General features: G+C 47.9%; 1 long non-coding RNA gene across 1 annotated transcript; it reads right to left on the bottom strand.

Moving 5' to 3' along the window:
• Positions 1–226: 226 nt before the first annotated feature.
• Positions 227–9231, bottom strand: LOC129627309 (uncharacterized). The gene is made up of 3 exons (XR_008702542.1): positions 9078–9231; positions 8669–8838; positions 227–995 (listed from the first exon to the last, which is right to left on the bottom strand). It is a non-coding gene; the product is annotated as an uncharacterized LOC129627309 (long non-coding RNA).
• Between the last annotated feature and the right edge of the window lie 773 nt (positions 9232–10004).

The raw sequence follows: 10004 nt of genomic DNA, 5'->3' as shown, positions 1-10004 counted from the left end.
ATTGAGTATAAGATGGATAGCTGGTGAGAAGTTGCTATATAGCACAAGGAGCCCAGTCTGGCCCTCTGTGATGGCCTGGAGAGATGAGATGAGGAGAGGGGAGGGAGGCTAGGAAGGGAAGGGATCTATATATATTTATGGCTGATTTGTCTCGTTGTATGCCAGAAACCAACACAACACTGTAAAAAACTTTTTTTATTTTAAATAAAAAATAGGAAAAAAATATACCAGCTCTTAAAACACAGACTTACACAAGTGTTGAAATTTTAATGACTTGACTTGGAATGTTTGGATTGCCAAATTTTGATTCAGCTCTCACTGAAGCTGAATATTTTCTTGTTTTGTGAGAGGCCCCTGGTGGGCTGGGTCTCTAAGCACATTCTTAGGGTGCCCAGTGGGTAGTCCAGCTCTGCCATGGGCCTGGGTCTCAGCCCCTGTGGCTAGAGCTCTGGATACTGCCTTCTCTCAGGGCCTGCCCTGTCCCTCCTGGATCCTCCTGTTGAAGAGGCTGCTCGGATTTTGGCGAACACTGCTTACACCTGGCTCCTGCCCCTTCCCCTGTGCTGGTCCCCTGAGAGCCCCATCCCAGGAGTGACACAACTTTGCCTTTGCTCTTCGGTTTAGGTACCCCTAACCTTTCCTGACTGCGTCTGGTTCCCAGTTCCAGTCTTGTCAAGTGGGTCTTCCTCCTGCCATCATCACTGAACCCATAATCACCCACCACATTTGGGGGAACAGGACCATGGCAGCAGTTCAGGAATCTAGTTTCCTTCATGGCCTTTGATGACTTCAAAATACGTCCATGAATTGCTTTATATTCTTCCTTTCCAGAGCTAGAGTTTAATTCTCTCCTCTAGATTGTGGCCTGGACTTAGTAAGTTGCTCCTGGTGAACAGAATGTGGTTTCTTTCCTTTCTCTTTCTCTTGGTTTTTTCTTTCTCTTCCTTTACTCTGGAGGAAGCCAGCAGCCATGCTATGAGGACAGTCAGGTAGCCCTGTGGAGAGGTCCCCATACTGAGAAACTCGGGCCTCCTGCCAACAACCAGCCTGAGACAGTTCTGTGAGTGAGCCACCCGGACCCTCCCACCCCAAACCTCTAAGTGACCGCAGCCCTGGCAATGTTGCTGTTTTTAATATCTTTATTTTTTATTTGGCCATGCCACATCTTAGTTGCGACACACAAGATTTTTGATCTTCATTTTGACACATGGGATCTTTAGTTATGACATGTGGGATCTTGTTCCCTGACCAGGGATTGAACCCAGGCCTGCTGCAGTGGGAGCACAAAGTCTTAGCCACTAGTCCATCAGGGAAGCCTCCTGTCTTGGCAATGTTTTGATTACAACGTTCTGAGAGGCCTTGAGCCAGAACCACCCAGCCAAGCTATACCCAAATTCCTGCTGCTGCTGCTGCTAAGTCGCTTCAGTCGTGTCCGACTCTGTGTGACCTCATAGACGGCAGCCCACCAGTCTCCCCTGTCCCTGGGATTCTGCAAGCAAGAACACTGGAATGGGTTGCCATTTCCTTCTCCAGTGCATGAAAGTGAAAAGTGAAAGTGAAGTTGCTCAGTCATGTCTGACTCTTAGCGACCCCATGGACTGCAGCCTACCAGGCTCCTCCGTCCATGGGATTTTCCAGGCAAGAGTACTGGAGTGGGGTGCCATTGTCTTCTCCAACCCAAATTCCTATCCCATTGCAACTTTTCGAGATCATAAGTGTTTATTGTTTTAAGCCATTGAGTTTTGAGGTAATCTGTTACACAGCAACAGATAATTAACACATGTCCCAAAGGTGAGACTGAAGAGAGAGAGATGGCAGAACTCTCACAAAATGGTTTTCTGTACAAAGAGCTTCTGCGTCATTTAAACCCTTTCCACTGGAAACATCGCATCCTAATGGCTTGTGTGCTTCTCTGTCCCCCAGACAACTGGGCCCCTGAGAACAGGGGCTTGACGAACTCATGCTTCATTTAGCTCAGTTCGAAGGATATAAGCTTTAAGATATCAGTAATCTAAAATTCTCTATTTGCTATGTGGTTTAGCCACTAAGTCATGTCTGACTCGTGTAATCCCATGGAATATAGCCTGCCAGGATCCTCTGTCCATGAGATTTCCCAGGCAAGAATACTGGAGTGGATTGCCATTCCCTCCTCCAGGGGAATCTTCCTGACCCAGGGATGGAACCCACATCTGCTTTATTGCAGGTGGTCTCCTGCCTTGCAGGCATATTCTAATATCTATTTTGGGCATCTTTCTGAGACTAGCATACACAGTCAATTCTGGGGGCCCCATACGTCCCAGGTCCTGTTTCTCTTAGCTCCTTCCACGCCCTATTGGTTTGTGGGAAATATAGTTGTCTCTGTATGCTACAGGATGTGGGATTTCCTGCCAGCTGATCTCAGGTCCTCTTGGACAAGGTTTGTACCTTCTGGGCTCTTCCCTGGAAAGAAGGCCCCCCATCCAGGCTCTTGCCTGCCATGAGTCACCCCATAAGCCAACAGCTCAATGCTTTTCTCCCAAGGAGAAAAGAATGAATTCTCTTGAACTCCTAATTATAAAAGTGTCAGCAAAGGACTGTTTCAGATGTTGTTAACAATAAACTCTAACCTTCCTGGGAGCATTTCCTGGTTGGCACTAGAGGTAAAGAACACATCTCCCAATGCAGGAGAAGTAAGAGACTTCGTGGGTTGGATCCCTGTGTTAGGAAGATCCCCTAGAGGAGGGCACAGCAATGCACTCCAGTAATTCTTGCCTGGAGAATCCCGTGGACAGAGGAGCCTGGTGGGCTATGGTCCAGGGGTCTCTAAGAGTCGGACACAACTGAAGTGACTTAGCATAGCATACAAATTTCCTGGGAAAGGAGATCAATGCATTCAGTTTCTCTGCAGCCCAAGGATCTGTGTCAGTAACTATGGCTTCCGGGATGGTACATATTTTCAGAAGGAACAGTATTATGATTGATTAGTAGTGCTGTCTGCCTGAGAGAGGAGAGAGTAAATATAGCTCCGTTCTATTTATCAACTCTGACCTGTACTTTTGGTGCTACCCTGTTACTTCTCCAAGATGTTAGAGAAGCAGGCCCTTCACTGGCAAAAAGCCTCCCGTCCTTCTAGGAGGCCCAGTTGCTGATGCTGTCCCACAGCTAGCTGACCTAGAAGGGCTCTCCTGGATGTGGCTGTGAGAGCAGTATTCTTTCTGTAGCTAGACTGAGAAGCTAAAACAACAGCAATGGGGTTAGAGTAATATCACCCCAGACCCTTGTGCTGGAGGAAAATCAGCACAGATATCTGCACCGGCCTTCATTGCCCACTGAAGATCCAGGCAGCAAGTCCAAATGTGCTTTCATTACTTAGCATCCTGATGGAGGAGAGAATAAGCATCACAGGTTCCACCATCTCATTTATTCCTCTGATGAAAGAAAACAGGCAGCCTGGCCTCGGGAATTCTAAGTTGCAAAGGGAAAAAGAGCAATTTCAACTGGTATCCACCAGTAGTTTGGCCAGCTGATATGAAGAGCCAACTCTTTGGAAAAGACCCTGATGCTGGGAAAGATTGAGGGCAGGAGGAGAAGGGGAAGACTGAGGATGAGATGGTTGGATGGCATCATGGACTCCATGGATGTGGGTTTGAACAAGCCCTGGGAGTTGGTGAAGGACACGGAGGCCTGGAGTGCTGCAGTCCATGGATAGCAAATTGTTGGACACGACTTAGCGGCTCAACCACAACAACGCGTATCCACTTTCCTTCCTGTGTTGGCCCTATTGGGGTGAGCTGTCCATCTAGGGTTTATTGACCTCTTGCTTCTGCTAACTGCTTACAATAAAAAATGAAAGCAGGAAAAAGAAAATGAAGCCTGAATTTCCGAGTTTAAAATAAGAATACCGCAGAACACTTTCCTCTGCCCTGAAAGGGAACGGCGGATCTCTACTTGTGCCAGGTGGAAGCAAAGAGAGATGTGCTTTTACCTGCAGGGCTCCTGGGGGCCCCTGGGGAAGGGGCCGCTTGGGAACAGCAGCTAAGAGAGAGCTGCTGAGGGCCAGGCTCTGATGATCTCCAGTTCTCACTCACTGCAGACCAAAGCAGCCTCACTGTATCCAGACCATATAAATATTGAATAAGGCTTCTTGGAAGATTTGAGATCCTTAAAGGAGTTAGACAGGGGAGGAGGAGTTCAATGCAGAACATGGTAGCAGAAAAATGCCGACCCTCAGCCAAGAGCTGATACAAAAGTCAGTAATAAAAGAGTGAGCATGGATTCTTTTAGGCAGGGCTTCTATTCTGGGCTTAGAATTTGTACATGCAATTCCTTCTGAGATATAGTTGTGTAGGAATTTGACTGCTGGGTTAGAATAATCAGGAGGAAGAAAGCCTTGATCTCTCTGGTTTCCTAAAGTCTCTTCCTTTACCTGGTGTCTCAGTGGGTAAAGAATCTACCTGCAATGCAGGAGACACAGGAGACTCGTTTGATCCCTGGGTCAGGAAGATCCCCTGGAGGAGGGCATGGCAACCCACTCCATTATTCTTGCCCATGGACAGAGGATCCTGGCAGGCTACAGTCCATGGGATCACAAAATGGTTGGACATGACTGAGTGACTGAACACACACCAGCATGTTAACTTAAGGCTCCTTCTGTACTGTGGGAAAGCGTTCCACTCCACCCGGGGACCCATGTGCCCAGGGGCCTCTCACAGGTAGGTCATTCTCTGAGGGACCCTAATCAGCTGAAGAGTCCTTTTTATGCTAGGAAGCCTTCCAAACACCCCAAATCTGGGCCTGGCCCTGCTCTCTGCACCTCTGCAAGCCCCACTGCTCATTTCCATCTGAGCACATGTGACCCTGGCTGGTACATGCGTCCATCTCTCCCACTGGACCACAGTGATGGGGCAAGTGGTGCTTCACTTGTCTTTATATCTCTTGGCAAAATGCTCAATATGCAGTGCTCCCTTATGCTCAATCACTCAGTTGTGTCCGACTCTTTTCCAACCCCATGGACTGTAGCCCACTAGGCTCTTCTGTCCATTGGGTAATCCTGGCAAGAATACTGGAGGGGGGTTGCCATTTCCTTCTCCAGGGGACCTTCCCTGAGAAGATCCAGGGAAGATCTTCCACGCAGGGATCGAACCTAAGCCTACAGCACCTCCTGCATTGGCAGGCAGATTCTTTACCACTGAGCCACCAGGGAAGCCCTCGACATGAAGTAGATGTCCCCCAAACAAACAGATTGAATGAATACATGAGGAAGTGTATGGGGGAGCCTCAGAGTGGGCTGTACTGACCAGCTGCTCCTAGGGAAGCCTCCAACAAGAAGGTGCCTCTGAGCTCTTGCTCTGACTTCTCCTGGCTGACTGAGGGCACTACCCGGGAGATTAGCTAGCGGCACTTCTCTTGCAAAGGCTATGCTGTGCTGTGCTTAGTCGCTCAGTCATGGCTGACTCTTTGTGACCCCATGGACTGTAGCCCGTCAGGCTCCTCTGTCCATGGGGATTCTCCAGGCAAGAATACCTGGAGTGGGTTGCCATGCCCTCCTCCAGGGGATCTTCCCAACCCAGAGATGAAAACCACATCTCCTGCCTTGCAGGCAGATTCTTTACCATCTGAGACACCAGGGAAGCCCTGCAAAGGCTGAGTCTCAGGTTTTTTCATCTGACCCCTTTCCTTTCCTTGTGGTACCTGCTAATCGCCCAGCTTGTGTGCCCTGAAGCACAGCACAGCCGGGAGGCCAATTTAGCAGCCAGGAAACTCTTCTTTCAGAGTGTGGTGAATCTGGACACACAGTGGATGGGACGGACAGTGGCTGGGACTGGCACTGTGCGGTCTAGGGTTAAAGCATTTTCTGAGTCTCTTCCCAGGCTCCCTCACCTCTCTCACAATCTCTGGCTGCCCTGAGTCCGCACTCGCAGAACTTTCTGTCTTTCTTAATATTTTCCTTTAGTTACTCTTCTTGCCAGAGGCTGAGCTATCACTCATTCCTCTCCTCCTTGTGGGTTCCTGGAAGTGAGGGGACTTTCAGGTTAGGTTAGGGTGCCTAGGTTTCCAGTTGAAATTGCTCTACTTACAATCCGCTGAGAGATTCTGTAGCCCTGTCCTGAATCCCCGATGTTCATACCCCGACCTTCCCAGCTCTCCACTCTCTGTCCTCCGATCTCTTCAGAAAGCACAACCCACTGAACACATAGGCCCAGGCCTCATGCCCCATGAGGATTTATGACCGCCAGGCTCCCCCTCCACGAGCCCTGCCCTGCGGACGCTTCCTGACTCGGCCTCACGGTCCTCAGGCCTCATAAGTCTCTGCCGCTCACAGGGCCTCCCACTGACCCCATGTCTTGACTCACATTGCTCTTCATGCATTAGCCCAGCCTGGGCCTCCCCTCAGCCACTTTGAGCTGGTGGAAGAGCCTCAGAGCTTCATATTGTCCCTCTCCCCTGTCCCCACTCACTTTTTGTGGGAGAAGGTGCCACAGGCCTTGAGGAGACGAGCAGGAATTTACCAGGAGGACAAAGGGAAAATGTCATTCCAGGAAGAGGAAACAGCTAGTACAAAGGCCTCAGGGAAGAAAATCAATGAGCGAGGGACAGTCAGAAAGCTGCTGTGACCTGAGGAGACAGCGCCGGGCACAGCAGGGAGGAGTATAGGGGTGGGGAGGGAAGGGCTTGCCTTGATGAGAATTTTATGGGAAATCATCAAAACACCTGTGGGCAAGAGCATTACTGATTAGCCCCGTGTTTATGCTCTTTGTTCCTCCTATTACAGACAAAGGGCTAGTGTCCTTGAGAAGTAAAGAGTTTGAAATTGATAATACAGTTGATGAGAAAAATTAATAAGTAATTGACTTTTAAAAATAACCAATAATTCCAGAGAAGAATGAGCAAAAGATACTCTCAGACAGTTCATAGAAAAGCAAACACAAATGTCTCTTAAACATATAAAAGATGTTTGAGCTCACTCATAATAGGAGAAATGCAAATTAGTTCTTACTGAGATTCCATTATCACCTGTTGTATTGGCAGAAATCCCAGAATTTGATAATTCATTCTGTTGGCACCCTGGATCCTTGCTGGTATAAGTGTAAATTTGCAAAACTCCATGGAGGGCAATTTGGCTATATCTACCTAAATTATTTGGAGAAGGCATTATCCCCACTCCAGTATTCTTGCCTGGAGAATCCCATGGACAGAGGAGCCTGGCGGGTTACAGTCCACGCAGTCGCAAAGAATCGGACACAACTGAGCGAGTTCACTTCACCTAAATTATAAATGCTTATATCCTTTGACCTCCGATTCTGGGATTTTACGATAGAAATGTACTACGCACATGTGAAATAATGTATATTCAAGGTAACTAACTACAGCATTGTTGAAATAGTAAATACAGGAAGCAGCTAAGTGTCCGTCAATAGGGTACCATTAAATTGATGATGTCTTGTTAGGGAACCATTGACAAAATTGTACTCCTTGGTTAGGAATGATAATAACCACTTATCTGAGTTGTCTCACAGCAGGAGGTCCCAATGAAGAATGCAGTTCTGCCACCAAAAACTAACCTGGAGAACTTGGAGCGCCCAGAAGGAGGAAGGAGGAGACCATACATCCTGCCAATTTCCCAGAAACCCTCATGCTGGAATCCATCTTGGTTAAGCCATGCGAGCGCCACCAGAAAGGACCCTGAGTCAGAATGATTGGCCAGAGACAACCCAGAAATTAACTCCATCACCATAAAACCCAAGACTGCAAGTCATATGGCTGAGCAGTTTTCCTGGGTTCCCTTATCCTGCTGCTTTCCAATAGAGTCTTTTGCTTTTTCAGCACATATATCTCCTTGGACAATTCATTTCTGAGTGTTTGATAAGAGCCCACTCTTGGGACCCTGGAAGGGGTTCCCCCTTCCTGCAACCATCGAACCATGCAACTGTGAAAAAGAATGACGTGTGCTCTCTACCCCAACAGAGAAGAATTCCAAGACATCCAAGACAGTTATTAAATGGTTAAGCAAAAGATGGGTGTGTATGGGCTTTTCCCAAGTGGCCCTGGTGGTTACCACCAGAACACCTCCGCCAATGCAGGAGATGTAAGAGACCCAGGTTCCATCCTGGGTTGGGAAGATTCTTGCCTGGAGAATCCCATGGACAGAGGAGCCCGGCAGGCTGCAGTCTATAGGGTCGCAAAGAGGTCGCATAGTCCACAGGGTCGCAGAGAGTCAGACATGACTGAAGCGAGCAGGCGAGACCAGTGTATATAGTTGGTACATTTTGTGTGACATGGTGATGAGGGAGAGGGAGAAATGAAAACATAATTTGTGTTTTCCTGTCAAAACATAAAGGAGCTTGGGATGGATTCCAAATGGCTGCCCAGGTGGAGGTAGGAGAGGGGTGTGTGGACCAGGCAGGCAGGGGATGGGGGTGGGGAGAGACTTTTCACCCTGAACCTTTTCATACTTTTGCTGAACTTTGAATCATGAGAATACGTACCTTACTCAAAACATAATATTAAAAAAATAATAATTTATGTTTAAAGAGAAACCCAGCACCTAGACTTGTGACTCACAAACATCTCTAGTGATCTCCAAGTGTGAAAAGACCTCCCCAAACAAATTCAAAAGTGTCTTTGGAGGACGGCTGTACCATATCACCCAACTGTAATTCATTACAACTCCCTCAAGGTTGAAAAATACCTCCTCGTCTTCCTGGGAGCTCTGATTCAGCTTCCTGCATTTTCCCATGTGCTTCTTTCCTGCTCAAGTCATCCTTTTCAGGTGGTATTTCGAGTGACTGAAGCCAGGGTCTGCCCTTTACTCTGGAGTCTTTTCTTCCTCAGACGTCCCCTCCCTCGGGCTGAAAAGTTCTGTGGGAACCAGTCACTCTTGGTGCCTTGTGATTGCTTTCCCAGACTCTACATATCAAATACAGTTGCCCAATTTGAACACCTTGTAAAAACATTTAAAATCACTCAGTGAAAATCCTTCAAACAAGGAGCAGCTGTGCTGGAGAAAAAGCCAGCTGGTTGCTCACCACTTTCTCAGCAGTGTGGAGGGAAGTTGGGTGTTCAGGAATTCCGGGAGGTAAATGACAAACTTAGCTTACCTGTGCCCTTTGGTTAGGATAGGATGGCGTGAGAAATGGCCCTCTCCCCCGCCAGCTCGTTCACAAAGCTGCCCTCTTTAAAAGGCACAGTTAGGAGTTCTCCTAGGAGAATTTTGGGTCAGGGCTGTCTTTCCTTGGTTTTCTTGCTCTGTGGCTATGACACCTGTTACTCAAGCCTAAGCTAACTTAACCACCCACATCTGCAAGCAGGGGTTGAATGAAAGATTTATAAGCTCACCCAGTTGACTCCCTCCCCCGCTCTTCTGCCCTAAAGCTGACCTTTTGTAAGAGTTCTCTTCACTTGTGTGAGGCTTGTTTTATTCCCGGGATGAAAAGGTACATAGCTATGATTACACATATGTGTGCCCATCAAAGTCCTGGAGTACAGAGACCACCTGGTTTTTCTCTTGGTTCCCCTGAAACAAAGCCAACCCTCCATAAATATTTGTTGAATAAACAGATGAATGAGTGGTTAACTGAGTCTCTAACACTTGCTGTGTGTTCAGATCAGGTCTTACCCAACAGGAATTTCCGTGGTGGTGAAGCTGCTCTTTAGCTTGCTGTCTATTACTGCAGCCACTAGCCACATGTGAGTACTTGAAACATGGCTGGTGTGACCGGGGAACTGCATTTTAGATTTCAATGAATTTGATTGAAATGGGATCAGTAAAGAGTCTGCCTGCAATGCAGGAGACCCGGGTTCAGTCCCTGGGCCAGGGAGATCTCCTGGAGAAGGAAATGGCAACCCATTCCAGTATTCTTGCCTGGGAAATCCCATGGACAGAGGTGCCTGGCGGGCTACAGTCCATGGGGTCACAAAGAGGTGGAAACGACTGAACAACTAAACCTACTTACCTACCTAAAGGGCCACGTGTGGCTAGTGGCTGCCATATTGAATGGTATAGATTTAGATTGTTGGTTATATAA

This window comes from Bubalus kerabau, chromosome 14 (assembly GCF_029407905.1).
Source record: "Bubalus kerabau isolate K-KA32 ecotype Philippines breed swamp buffalo chromosome 14, PCC_UOA_SB_1v2, whole genome shotgun sequence".
NCBI classification, from domain to species: Eukaryota; Metazoa; Chordata; class Mammalia; order Artiodactyla; family Bovidae; genus Bubalus; species Bubalus kerabau.
The sequence above is the reverse complement of the archived record's forward strand: the minus strand, read 5'-3'. Positions and strand labels throughout refer to the sequence as shown.